Source organism: Schistocerca serialis, chromosome 7 (genome assembly GCF_023864345.2).
Source record: "Schistocerca serialis cubense isolate TAMUIC-IGC-003099 chromosome 7, iqSchSeri2.2, whole genome shotgun sequence".
Classification (NCBI taxonomy): domain Eukaryota; kingdom Metazoa; phylum Arthropoda; class Insecta; order Orthoptera; family Acrididae; genus Schistocerca; species Schistocerca serialis.
The window spans coordinates 21,054,304-21,069,275 of NC_064644.1; the positions used below are offsets into that span (position 1 = coordinate 21,054,304).

General features: G+C 44.1%; 1 protein-coding gene and 1 pseudogene across 1 annotated transcript in view; both read left to right on the top strand.

Annotated features, from left to right (window-relative positions):
- LOC126412765 (neurobeachin) overlaps positions 1-14,972 on the top strand; it is a 1,487,907-nt gene that overhangs the window by 429,353 nt on the left and 1,043,582 nt on the right. The gene's annotated exons all lie outside the window — the stretch shown is intronic.
- On the top strand, positions 6,719-6,836 carry LOC126413473 (5S ribosomal RNA; annotated as a pseudogene).

Here is a 14,972-nt window from a genome sequence, read left to right on the forward strand (position 1 = left end):
TTTAAGGCAACATTAATACACCTAAAAATTTAACGCCGAAATAGACAGTAATACACTAAAATCATTTTTATTAAGTCCATATACAACTTAAATAACCGCTGGGCCATTTACATGGGAACACCATGACGATGCTGTAGTCAGTGCAGTTTACGTAATGGAATCCCTTACATGCAAATCTTCGTTGTTCACTTCCTCGGAATGAGAATTTAGGTCACAGACACTCTCTTCATCGACATCTGTGAGTCCAGTCTGATTTACCTCTTCCTCGATTTCTCTCGTTGCAACGGTGAGATCACTTCATTTGTTGTCGCAGCATCGGGCCACATCCTCTTCCCGATACCGTCTACAGATTTTGAACTGATATCAGTCCATGCGCCTCTGATAGTAGTAATCGCCATCGTGAAGTTGTTAAACTGACGCCAGATAAGTTCGTCATTCCAATAACATTCGTCTGTGAGAATTGAGAAAATGTTATGCAGTTAATATGCCTTGGATGTAGAAATAACTTCCTGACCCATGGGTTGCAGGATAGATGTAGTGGTCGGTGTCAGAAATGGACTTTAGTGTTTCGATTTGAACCAATACTGCAAAGTGGGTGGCTGGGACGTTATCAAGAAGGATGTGAATTTTGAAACACATTTTTTTCTTTCTCACAAGGCTCCAGTTAACATCAAGAAAATAGTCACTGAAAATAGCAGAAGTCATCGCATCTTTTTACTCCATCGTCAACGAACTCCCAGCCTGCTCTTGTCACAGCCCTTTAGTGCCCTATGATTTTGAGTGTGGGGGATCATAAGGGGCTGTAATTTGCAGTCCTCTGCAACATTTCCTCCGTAAAGAATGATGCATCAATCCTTGGCAGCCTTAGACCCAGGTGCTGTGTTTACTTCAGTAGAAATGAACGTGCGGCTAGGCAGTCGTTTCCAGTTACGCCGCTTTCATCAAGGTTGAAAACCTGCTTCGCAGCATACCCTTTATCTGCAATTTCTTTAACGCTTTTTTTCTAAATCCTCTGCGCAAACTTCATCTGCCGCAGATGCCTCTCCTGTTTGTTTAATGTTGTGAAAGCCAAAACGATCTTTGAAGCGATCAGACCAACCTGAGACGGCCGAGAACGGTGCTGGATCATCCTCATCGTTCGTTAAGTTTGCATAAAGCGTTTGGATTTAGCTTGAAAAGCAGTTTCCAGAGAGAGGCAACTTCTGTTGGTCGTGATATTCAATTCAATGGCTTAGTATTTTCCATTCTTTCCATCGCCTCCGAGCGAGATTTGGTCACTATAGGCACGCGTAAGTTATTTAAAGGTTGAGCAGTTTTTAGAATTGATTCCGCTTTGTCACGAACAGTTCTGATAGTGTATTTTCTAAGTCCCAAAGCACGCTGAATGTCAACAATAGGCTCACCTTTCTCACAGCGATCCAAGTCCTAACTTTATTTCTAGTGGATAAAATTTTTATACACGTCCGGTCGCTCAGCAGGCACACACAATACGGACCCTGTCGAGTTGAACTTGACAGCTGTGTTGACCTGAACTGGCGATTCACGCCTCGACGCTGATAAAGTCGCCGTTGAGCGCCCGTGAGCTCCTTCCTCTTCACGTGGCGACAGGCGCGACACAAAACGGCGCTAACGCGTTACTGCTACCGCGCGCTGTTAACAAACGTAATTTCAAATTCCGACGAAACTCTTTCTCGTCACAACTGGACTTAAATTTAAAACCACGTTATGCGAAAACGCAGTTAACGAATCCGCGTATGACATGGCCTACCTGTGTATGTCGTGAGGTGGCGCAAATGACCGCGCGCAGATGCTCAGATTATATTCACCCAGTGCTTAAGACTAAGAGCAAATGGCGACTTGCAACGAAGTTTACACGTAATTTCAAATTCCTACGAAACTGTTTCTCGTCTCAACTCTCACAAAACGACGCAAGGAAGAAAAAAAAAAAAGTTTATCGCTTCCTACACTTGCACTGTACATCCAGTAAAACAGCCGAATCAGTCATGAAGTTTTAATTTAATATTTCGTGCTACTAACTCTGTTCGCAACACAGAATTATAGCATTATACGACCCACAGTTTAGGAGCTATGAAGTCATTATCATTGAGATGCGTGAAAAACGAAATTTGCTGGAAACGGAGCGCAGACTACATTCAGCTTTGATTGATAAGGTCTTCCAACAAGATTTAAACATGATTTCAAACCTTTCCTAAACTTTTTTCTCGCTTGCACGCTGAACGTCAAGTATTTAAAAATTAACTCATTTGTAAAGTAATCAGACATTTGAGGCTGTTGTATGCTCGATTCTTTTAAGAAAACGGGGTTGGGTGTTTGCTGTTTCACTATACTGCAAGTTCAGCATTTCTGCCACTGGCATGATGTCATGTTATTACATCTCCACTGATATCATCCTGTGGGGCAGCGGTGCCGTCTTTTACGAGAGCCTGTAAACTATTTTTGTGGTCAGCCACAAAGCGATGGAGAACATACCGACCATAGTTTCCAGTCTGCAAGTCCATATTCATGTCTTGCCCACTGAAAGAAAAGTTTCTACACTCTGCTTACTCAGCGGAATCAGGATCTACGATTATAAATGAAAATTTTGAGTGCTAATTTGATAACTTTCACACGCACAACTTAGTAATATTCCTGTAGATAATAAAGAGTAATGCTGTCTCTATAATAAAGAGCACCATGAGCAGTTCAGAAGCGCCCTCTGTGGTAAGGTCCCAATAAATGGTCTTTCGCCCTGACTTCTGATAATCTAAGTTAATTACTCGCCATAAAAGTGGAAAGCAATCTCACCACTTTCGACGCGGTTTTGGCATCGATACGGGCGGCACATAGACAGTTACTTCCGCGAAATCTGAGCGATCCAGGACGGTGTACAGTCCTCGCGAGTTCACTTCCAGTTTGTGCCGAAAACATGAGTTTAGTTGCAATCTGGCTGTGACGTCACCCGAGGCAGCGCCAAAGCCGGCGTTTGATTGACATGGACCGCATGGCAGCTGGGTGCGAAGTGAAGTCAAGTGTTGCCTCTCAAGCCGTATTTGTATACTGGCGCAGCGGACGGCCAAAGTAACACCTGCTGGCATCCGCTCTATGCCCCGTTAGTAGCCTCTAAATGGTCGTTTTCTCGGACACATAAGATTTTATAACACTGTTACGTATTAATTTAGAATTTTCGTAATTTTTGTATGAATATAATTAAGTTGGCTATAATCACAGAAAAAGATTTAGCTCGACTGCATTTAAACTTTGCTGTCTAGAATGTTGAGAACGAAACTGGCAGTAGAACATGACCTCCGAATTACAACTTTAAGAGACATTGTTTTGGTTGTTACTGTATTTACATCAAGATCTTGAAACTTGTTATAGCTCTATTATTTAATGGGTTTCACTGTAATCGGAATTTTTTAGCATTGATATGACAGATACTTAATCTACTACAAATAAAGACGTTTTTGTTCCAAATTTAGTTTTGAGTAAATTACTCGAAAACTGTTAGAGGTTAAATGGGGTCCCATACTTCATGTTGTCATATCAAACTGAGTCTTCATGCGAATTTTTGGCTTTCTAGCTTTATTATTTAGCGCCTCTTAGTTTTTGTTTAAAACGATGTAAGGAAAGAGACTCATCCGATCAGTCTGAAATTTGACAATTTAAACGTTAATACGCTGAAGCATGTGTTGACAAAGTTTGGATAAACAACTTTAATTTTTAATTTCATTTTTAAAATTATGGCGCAATACTTGTAAGCTACGGACGGGCGCATTATGATGACGTGGTGCTAGTAGCAGTGAACTGGGTTAAGTCCCGGGATAGCCGCTCGCCTCTGTGTCTCTCAAAATGATATAGCGCTTGTTTCGCCACAATCCTTTTCATTTATTCGTTTGCTTTCACCGAATCTAGTTCAGCTGAAAGTTATGGAAATTTTGTACGGTTCGACGTTGTATTCTAGTTACAGATCTTACTGCAGTCATGAAAAAATAAAGCACTTTATTTTACAGTCACCTGAAAAAGATACCTGCTCTGTAAGTCGTTCACTCAGTCACGGTCTCGCAAGTGTCAATTCCCGACAAGATAGTAGCTTCTAAAATAGCACGAGACGGCGACGGGATCCGCCCGTCAGTCTGTGCAGGTTCCGCAGCGCTCGTTAATCGCCGCCGGCGCCTTAATAGCCGTGGGAGAACCGCCTTAAATATCTCGCCCCCCTCCTCCGCCGCGCGCTAGCTTATTACCCACCGCGCGGAGTCTGTCACAAATTGCTCCGGTATGAGGCGCATTCTGCGCTGCTTAGTATCAATTTAGTGGCAGAGTTAGTAGCTGCGGATCGCGGCCTCGCACGGGAGCGCGGCTTTTCAGAACGCGCCGAGAGTTGCTGGCGGTATGGGCATGGCGTTGAGAGGCGGGGGGGGGGGGGGGGGGGGGACAGTGGAGGGAAGAGGCCAAGTTTATATCGCCGCCCCGCCGACAAGCGTCGCGGGGGAAGTTTGCGCCGGGGTGTTTATGAAAGTTACGGCCTCCTCCGCGACCGCGCCGCTGCAATTGCCCTTCCGACGCAATCAATATATTTTAGCGGCCAGAGAGAGAGCCGCAGCGGAGGAAGCTCCCAGAGCCCCGGACCAACTTGCAGGCTGCGGCCGCGCCAGCTGCTGCGGTTTTAATAAGCTGCCGCGCCAGCCATTTGTCAGCTCCCGCCTGCTCGCCCTTAACTGTAATGAGCTGGCCCGCGGGAATCGTCCGCGTGCTGCTACGCCGAGTCGTTATCGTGTTGTCGTCGGCTGCTTACTGTAATACACTCGCCACGACATCATCGACGCCGACTTCGGTGGCGCTGTGTCGTCTTTACAGTCTTCCAACGAAGCTGGAAGAGAAGCGAGCTTTGTATGAGAGAAGACAACCTCGCTTTGCTGCAGCAGACGAAATTTGCTTGTCGGTCGACAATGAAATATGTCTTGCTGGTCTTCCTTCCACGCCTGCTGTATAGTTCCTCGCAGATTTTGTAATGACGCTAATATGCCATCCCCAGAGGATCAAAGCGAGAAAACAATTTTATTTCGCGAATAAGTGTATTTACTTTTCTTTTTCGTGTAAGTCACGCATTTAGGACTGATTCCGTGTCGCATGTTGCGCTGCGACGTTCAAAACATGCGCGAACAGTATTGAGTGCTGAAGATGGAAATGCATAAGAAAATTTGGAAGACGCCATCATTAGCGATAATGGATGTCAAATGCTTGATGATAATGATCTAACAATTATTGTTTAACGAAACTGTACACCTTTCAAATTATGTAAAGACTAAACTGTAATTTAACCCTTGTGATTGTCACCCGTAACAAAATTTAATTTTCCCCTTCCTTCCACCACAAGGAGTATTTAGTGGACGTATATTAATTATGTTGGGGGGAGATTTAGTGGGATGCCCCTGAACCTCACCCTCACATGGTGTTTACCCCGTATTCGGGTAAAAATACGTAAAAAATATTTTTTTATTTGTTTTAAACATTGATTAAAATTCTTTAATAGAACCATGTTTCATTAAAAGAGTGTTTTAAGCAGTGTATTTAACATGTAATTAAAAACTGCATTTCAAAGATGTCGTCCCTGAGTAGCATTCGCACAGACAGACGGACAGAGACGGATGGACATAAAGACTCCACGAAATGAGCATTAACTGTTTTGACGGATCCCTAAAATCCGACCTTTTATTGGTATATTAATATACATAAGGTGTCATTCAGCGTTTACATACTTTGCAGATGAAATACGACATTGTTTGTACCTTCCTTGGAACCATATGATTGCGTAATTTTTCGGGCTTTTGATTTATATTGCCACTAAGCGAATTCATGTCGTTGAACTTCAGTTTAGCTTTAGCTTCCTTCCGCAAACGATTAACTTCTCGCTCGTGCGTGTGTTTCGACAATCGGCATGCCGCTTAGCAGGTACATTTTAAAAGTTTTGATACAAATTCACGTTAAACTCAACATCGCCTTCAATATGCCTTGCAGAATATCATAACCGAGTCGCTGACTGACATGGATTGATTTCGACCAGCGCGGCACAGAACTACCCGAATAAAATGCAACACTTGGGTGGTACTTGTTTCTAATCGGGGAATTCAGTTCACTTAGGCCATAAAGACTGGTGGGCGCATTAATATTGTCGATGCTCTGGATTAACTATAATAAAATATAATCTATAATTTTATGAGTGTAGGGAGCAGATGAGGGAATCCTGCATCACCGCTCATGGCAAGCCCCTAGTGGAGGTGGTTTGCCGTTGCCTGCCTCCGACCTGTTATCAAGTGTCAAGTGTGTATCGGTGTCGTGTGGATGACTGTGATTATACGAAACAAAACGTCATAATAACGTATATTCTCTGAGTTAAAAAGCTGACGTGACTTTTTATAGCCCGCCATCCCCTTTAAGTAAGATTTAGTGAGATTTTGCCGGACCGCCCCCCCCCCCCCCCCCCCCCACTACTCACGGCCCATATTTTTATCTCACATAATTAATGGACGTCTGTTTACCCACAGTTTGGTACCACTGCGCTACTAGGAAGACATCAGTACGGGAAATAATTGACTTTATCCATAAAAATGAGATTTACAGTTAATTCTGTTAAGATATTCACAATCACTGTTAGAATACCTGAGTACTGAGAACAAACGCCAGACCTCTATTTGTCTTATAAAGTGCACGTTCTGTAGGTGCCAACAGCCTTGCCTCAGTGGTAACACCGGTTCCCGTCAGATCACCAAAGTTAAGCGCTGTCGGACTGGGCTAGAACTTGGATGGGTCACCATCCGGTCTGCCGATCGCTGTTGGCAAGCTGGGTGCACTCAGTCCCTGTGAAGAAAACTGAGCAGCTACTTTGTTTGAGAAGTAGCGGCTGCGGTGTCGTAGACTGATACACAGCCGGGAGAGCGGTGTGCTGACCAAATGCCCCTCCATATCCGCATCGTGTGACGCCTGTGCTCTGAAGATGACACGGCGGCTGGTCGGTACCATTGCGCCTATATGACATGTGCGGGCGGAGTTTGGTTTCTAGTTAGCTTTAAGTTCTGTGGATTCGCGTGAAATCACCGTATGCAAGTAAAAGGTCATAAAATAAATTTCTAGAGCTAAGTAGTGAATGCGTGCTACATGCCTTAGTTAATACCAGAAGAATGTTGGAACTCTGGGTACACTACTAGGTCTGTACTGTAGTTTTCTTTATGGCTGGCAGAAATCGCGACAAGTAGCCCTATTATGTTAAGAGGCGACAGCTCTGTTTTACCGAGCATATACATTTCTGTACCGAAAGTAAGAAGCAGAAACAGAGGCTGTCTGACGCTTACTCCAGCGTTTCCAGTACCCAGAGTGACCAACGGCTGGAACGTGATACAGATAGACTGCGCTCACCAAAAAATTTTCTCCGTCTCCGCGAAGAACACATCACTTACCTTTCTTAATACTAGGATATTATTCTAGTTTCGGGAGATAAAAGACTTGCATGAAGGTGGACCCACAAATCCCATTCTGTCATTTTGAAAGTGACCATGATAAAACATGAGCCGAGAATTTGAGTATAACATTGTTGAAACACACCTCTCATTGAATAAAAATATTTCAGGTACCTTCTGTAACGCACGAGACCATGAAATCTTCTTCCTTCATTCCATTCTACGGATAACGGCAAGTTTATTCAGTAGAGAGATCTAACAAGGAGAACACGGCAAGTGCCATAACCAAGTTTCCGAGAAACTTCGCTCGGTGGTAGAATAGCCAAAAACGGTAGCATAGTGGCTAGCGTCGCGGTCTCTGACTTACTGCATCATCCGTAGAAGGTTTCTAGACGAATCTTTCTTATCAAGTTAGGGGATACAACGGTATTAATTGTAAAATTACCACTCGGTTTCATAATAAGTGTCGTACATTTATTGTATAATAGATGTGTGTACGGTATTTTTAGGGATTACAACCTTTTTAGATTTTCATATTCGTATTTTTGTTCTTACATCAATTCTTAATTCTTATATTTTATTTTTATGTTTGTTCTTGATGAAGATTTGGTGCACTCCCTTGGATGATACCGATCGTAGAAACATTCGAAATACAGAAATTCCGAACACCACGAGTTTCGCGCGAGGGCACGTTTCTGACAGCGAAATTTCTTCGTATAAATCTCACTCAAGAAAGAAACATCGTTAACGTTGCTGAAGATTTCATGCGTTGGCAATAATTTCGCGGCAAACCACGCATAACGGATCACTTTTCCAAAACCTGGCGCATGCATTTGGTTATGGTGTCAAGATACACTATAGGAATTTCACCGAAAACATTTTCAAATAATTTTTCTCTTCAGTTATTTTTTTTTCTTCCTCCGTTTTAAAAATCGTTTACCAGGCGTAAAATTAGTTGACGAATAAGGGCATCGTAATTTCAATATGCACTGGAAAATATTCGAGCAATAATCTTCTATAGACACCGGTAGATACTCGTAAATTAAAACGAAAATAAAAATAGTAACCTGGTTTCGAACGTGGGGTGCAAAAACGTAAAGATGCGACGCCAGCCACTGTGCCACCGCTTCGTTTAGCCTGTTTACTCGCTAAACGTCCCGAACGTCCCGTGAAGTACATCGAAAGCTTTGACCGTCGTTTTCTCAGAATCGGTCGAATATCTACGGATAAGCCGAGACGCGGGGTTCGGTTATTTTTACCCCTCTTTCACTGAACGAAGTCTCCTGGAAATAGCGTTATGACGTGTGCCGTGTTCTCTTCGAAAGCAAAATAGAGGAAGTACTGCCGTAGTTGAAGAGAGGGTTGCGGTCAGCGTAACAGGGGAGTGGGGGGATGAAGGGGACGAGCAGACAGACGAGTAACGCGCTCCTTACGACCGGTGACCGGCGTAACGCAAGCGGAGCAGAACTCGGCGGCGGTCGAGCCTTTTGTGCGCGATTTTTGTTCGGCCCGTGACGGCAGCGAGTCTACCGGCGGGACGTTTTCCGGCGATATTTCCTTTTTTTTCTATTTTTGCCGGCAGCCACAGACAAATTGGTGGCCGGCGCCCACGCGCCGGTTCTCGCGGCTGCGTGGACGTCAAAGGCAGCCGCCGGCAGCGCGTCATACGCTGCTGTGCGATGACCCGTGGGCGTCTACTACCGGCTGTGCGCCTTTATTTTCCTCCAACATTATGAGGCCGTCTGGCTGCTCCAAACTGCCTGTTGGCGGAGAGGGAACTGATGCGTTGGCTTTCGTGAAAGACGTAGGAGCGGAATTCACCAATATACGCCGTGACTGTTGACTTGTGACACGTAACTAATACAAGGCCGTTACAGATTGCAACAGGTCTGATGGTACTGTAACTTGCAAAAATAAATTTTTAATAACTCGTAGGCCTTCCTACGAGTTACACACATCTGCGGCCCGAGCTCTGAAATTTACTTTAGAAAGGAAAAAGTCTTTGTTTGGGAGCACACAAGCTATTTTCATACCAATTTGCCACTTAGCTGTGTTAGTTGTTTATTTGAAACCGATTTACAAGGCTTTTCTGACTGTATCTTTAGAAAGCCAGGCATAGTTATCGAAGGGAAGTACACCTGCAACTATATCTTGTTGCTTTTCGACAGCATGTTCTGGTAATGTACTGTACACAGTGCTCTTCGGAGTCTTTCCGCCCGCATCTCGTGGTCGTGCGCTAGCGTTCTCGCTTCCCACGCCCGGGTTCCCGGGTTCGATTCCCGGTGGGGTCAGGGATTTTCTCTGCCTCGTGATGGCTGGGTGTTGTGTGCTGTCCTTAGGTTAGTTAGGTTTAAGTAGTTCTAAGTTCTAGGGGACTGATGACCATCGATGTTAAGTCCCATAGTGCTCAGAGCCATTTTTTTGGAGTCTTTCCACCAAGCGTCTAATGGGGAGCAAGTTTCATGGGGGACAAAATATTCGCTGATGCTTCGCGGCGATGCTAAACGATGGTTCAGTTCTGCGTCCCGCCGTCCTGATTTGGGATTTCCGTGTTCCCTGAATCGCTTCAGGCAAATACCGGGCTGGTTCCTTTGAAAGGGTACGGCGACTTCCTTTCCCATCCTTCCCTAATCCGATGGGATCGATGACCTCGCTGTTTCATCCCCTCCCCCAAATCAACCAACCAACCAACATTACGCCCTTTTTCATTGGAGCATTTCCCACTTGGGCTTCCATTCATATTGTTCTCTATTGGTTCTGTAACTTACATCTGTTGTTCTGAGAATTTGAAAGATCTTGCACCATTTTACGCTGGCGAATTTTTTTCCTCTGTCGACAAACCCCGTGAAAGTGTCTTGATTTTTCATAAATCTTGCCTCCATTATCAAGCACGTCAGAACAGACTTCTGGTGCATTTACCTTTCCTAAAAGCTAAACTGATCCTCATCTAACATATTCTCAGTTTTCTTTTCCATTCTTTTGTGTCTTATTCGTGTCATCAACTCCGATGTGAGAGCTGTTAAGCTGATTGTGCGGTAGTTCTCGTATTTCGTCGGTAACGAGTGTGGAAACTATAACACACAAAACGATAAACGTTGTGAATTTCCTGCCGTTTTGGCCTAGGTGAAACTGGCACTCTCTTTCGCAATGTACAAGACTATAATTTTTGTTATCATTTGGCAACCAACCTGCTAAATTTAGACGAAACAACTCTTTTAAATGTTTACAATGTGACACATTCTACATGTGAATTAAATCTAACTGTTAACTGGGCACTGTTGTATACTGTACATATTTCAGTCAACTGAAATTCGCCATCGTAAGGCTCTCAATACCAGTGACATTTTTGTCTCCGTACATCCATATTTTAATGAATAATTGGACAGCAGGTCTTTTATTTATGTGTAGGAACAATAACACCATCATCTGTGTGTATTAGTTTTATTTAAATAGAACTAATACACAAAGCTGGTGGTGTTACTGTTGCTACACATATGTAATGCATGTTTTTCCTAGAAATGAGACAGCTATAGAGCCCACACAATTGCGATTCAGTGATACGTGAACTCGCAGCTGAGTTTGTGTTGTCTGGTCGGACTGATATTACTCTTCCACCCAAAGCTATTTTGAGAGCCAGCTGAAAAAGAGTAGCGACGGTTACAGTTTGAATTATCAAAATAACTGTTTTCGACGAAATTGCAATTTGCATAAAAGCGCCTCGCGTTTAAAAGCGATGTTATGTTCACTAATGTGTTACCTGTGGTACGCCATCAAGTGTCTGTAATGCCTTCACGCGAGTATTTGCGGTAGGTGAGTGTTACCACACTACGGGTCGTGCTACATCACCACCTATCGCTCTGTTCCATTACTGGACCAGAGTTAATTACCTCCCATCAATTACCAAAACACACTCTAGTTAGATATGATGGTGTTCCGTTTCGCCGTAACAGTTTCGAAGTTTCCTCTACACTGAAGGTGAATCGTGTCATCGAAGAAGCTGAGTATGCTGTACCACAACGGAGCTGTTTTGGAGAATCTGGGAACGTAGTGAGTGAGTGGTCGGCGTGTGCGATTTCCATGTGGAGGGCCTGGGTTCCGTTCCCGGTACTGCCAGGGATTTTTCGGTAATCAGAGGACGTGAACGGAGTCCATTCAGCCTAATGATGCCATATGACGAGCTGTTTGATTTGCAAGTAGTTGCTCCAGGATCTGGGAAGCTGACCTCATAGTAATCGACTACCAGTACTGAAATAACGGTGATCTTCTGGAGTCTGTCCAGTTTTTCAGTAATATCTAAGGATATGGCACAATCACGTGAATTTAATGGCTGGATAGGCGAATGGTAAACGCTAAATTGTTCGATGGATAATGAGAATGTGGTGTACATCTACACGAATGCCACAAGTGCTAGAGAACTCGTCCAGCATTTAAGGTCCTTATCAAGCAGGCACTACAACATACATCGAAAGGAATCAGACAAGCGCTGCTAAGTTAAGTGTAGCTCATGAGAAAGTGCTAGGGAGACTCTAATGGTAATCTTTGGGAGAAAGATGACATTGTTCGCACAAAACCCTGTTGGGTAAATTTAGCGTACTAGTATTAACGTGTATAGCGCAACAGTTTTTTCTGATTTAGTCCGATTCCTCCCATAAGGATCATGTGGATAAAATAAGTGACTAGTACGTGTACTAAAGTATTCTGCCCTCTCTCCATTCCCGAGTGGAATAGGATACCAAGTCTCTAATATATACGTACTCGTATGTAGTATTAATTACGCCACGCTTTGCACCATACAGTTGTTCGCGGAATGCATTTGTAAGGCAAAGTAGACACACATGATGGGTGCGTGTGAAGCGTTGTAATTCCAGACTTCGTCATCGTCTGAATGATGACTCTGTTTTATGGTTCATTGCAGAAAAATGTAACATACAAGCATCACTTCGCTAAGTTGCCACAGATAATATTTTCGTCGATACACTACCCTATTGTTATCCATTCAGTATACAGAGCAAGAAATAAAGGGAACTAAAGAGAAATTTTGAGAACAACTTGATCATCATGGAGAAGAAATGAAAACTTTGAGGTTTGATGAAGAAAATGTAATTCTGTCAAAGATGGCAAAGGACTTGAAAGCACAGTTCGACAGCATGGACAGTGTCAGGAATAATAAATTAATAAAAGTTGCGTATGGATGGTAGAGTATAACCGAATGATATCAAGCGATGTTGATAGAATTCGATCAGGAAATTCTACAGATAACAATAGTGGAAAGGTTTGCTGACGACAGCAGTGTGTGTTGTTGTGGTCTTCAGTCCGAAGATTGGTTCTATGCAGCTCTCCACGCAACTCTATCCAGTGCGAGCCTCTTCATCTCCAAATAACTACTACAACCTAGACCCTTCTGAATCTGCTTGCTGTATCGACCTCTTGGTCACCTTCTACGACTTTTACACCTCCACCGCCCCCTTTCCCCCCTCTCCCGCCCCTCCCATCCGCACCTCTCCCCCCACACACCCTTCCCTCAAAAAATGGTTCAAATGGCTCAGCACTATGGGACTTAAACATCTGAGGTCATCAGTCCCCTAGAATTTAGAACTACTTAAACCTAACTAACCTAAGGACATCACACACATCTATGCCCGAGGCAGGATTCGAACCTGCGACCGTAGCGGTCGCGCGGTTCCAGACTGTAGCGCCTAGAACCGCTCGGCCACTTCAGCCGGTACACTTCCCTCCAGTACTAAATTGGTGATTCCTTCATGTCCCAAAATGTGCCCTACCAAATTTGCTCCACAAATTTCTTTGCTCCTCACTTCTATCCAGTGCTTTCTCGTTAGTTACATGATCTACTCCTCTAATCTTCAGCATACTTTTGTAGCACCACGTTTCAGAAGCTTCTGGTCTCGTCTTATCCAAACTGTTTATCGTCCGCATTTCACTTCGATACATGGCCCACTCCATACATACACTGTGTGATCAAAAGTATCCGGACACCCCCAAAAACATACTTTTTTCATAGTAGGTGCATTGTCCTGCCACCTACTCCCAGGTACTCCATATCAGCAACCTCAGCAGTCATTAGACATCCTGAGAGAGCAGAATGGGGCGCTCCGCGAAACTCACTGACTTCAACGTGGTCAGGTGATTTGGGTGACTTGTCATACGTCTGTACGCGAGATTTCCACACTCCTAAACATCCCTAGATTCACTGTTTCCGATGTGATAGTGAAGTGGAAACGTGAAGGGACACATACAGCACAAAATCGTACAGGCCGACCTCGTCTGTTGACTGTCAGAGATCGCCGACAGTTGAAGAGGGCCGTAATGTGTAAAAGGCAGAAATCTATCCAGACCATCACACAGGAATTCCAAACTGCATCAGGATCCACTGCAAGTACTATGACAGTTAGGCGGGAGGTGAGAAAACTTGGATTTCATGGTCGACCAGATGCTCATAAGCCACACATCACGCCGGTAAATGCCAAACGACGTCTCGCTTGGTGTAAGAAGCGTAAACATTGGACGATTGAACAGTGGGAAAACGTTGTGTGGAGTGACGAATCATGGTAGAGAATGTGGCGATCCGGTGGCAGGATGTAGGTACGGCGAATGCCCGGTGAGCGTCGTCTGCCAGCGTGTGTAGTGCCAACAGTAAAAATCGGAGGCGGTGGTGTTAAGGTGTGGTCGTGTTTCTCATGGAGGGCTTGCACCTTTTGTTGTTTTGCGTGGCACTATCACAGCACAGGGCTATATTGATGTTTTAAGCACCTTCTTGCTTCCCATTGTTGAAGAGTAATTCGGGGATGGCGATTGCACCTTTCAACGCGATAGAGCACCTGTTCCTAATGCACGGACTGTGGTGGAGTGGTTACACGACAATAACATCTCTGTAATGGACTGGCCTGCACAGAGATCTGACCTGAATCCTATAGAACACCCTTAGGATGTTTCGGAACGCCGATTTCGTGCCAGGCCTCACCGACCGACATCGATACCTCTCCTCTGTGCAGCACTCCCTGAAGAATGGGCTGCCATTCCCCAAGAAAGCTTCCAGCACGTGATTGAACGTATGCCTGCGAGAGTGGATGCTGTCATCAAGGCTAATGGTGGGCCAACCACCATATTGAATTCCAGCATTACCGATGGAGGGCGCCATAAAAATGTAAGTCATTTTCAGCCAGGTGTCCGGATACTTTTGATCACATAGTATACACTTTCAGAAAAGACTTCCTAACAAATTTATCTGCGTCAGAAACACTTTTCTTGCCAATGTCCTAACAAATTTATCTGCTTCAGAAACACTTTTCTTGCAATTGTCAGTTTAAATTTTTTATCCTATCTACTTCGGCTATCATCTGTTATTTTCGTGCCCAAGTTGCAAAACTCATCTACTGCTTTATGTGCGTCGTTTCCTAAGCTAATTCCTTCAGCCTCACCTGTTTTAATTCGACCACATCCCATTATCCTCGTTTTGCTTTTGTTGATGCTCATCTTACATCCTCCTCTGAATTACAACGCCAT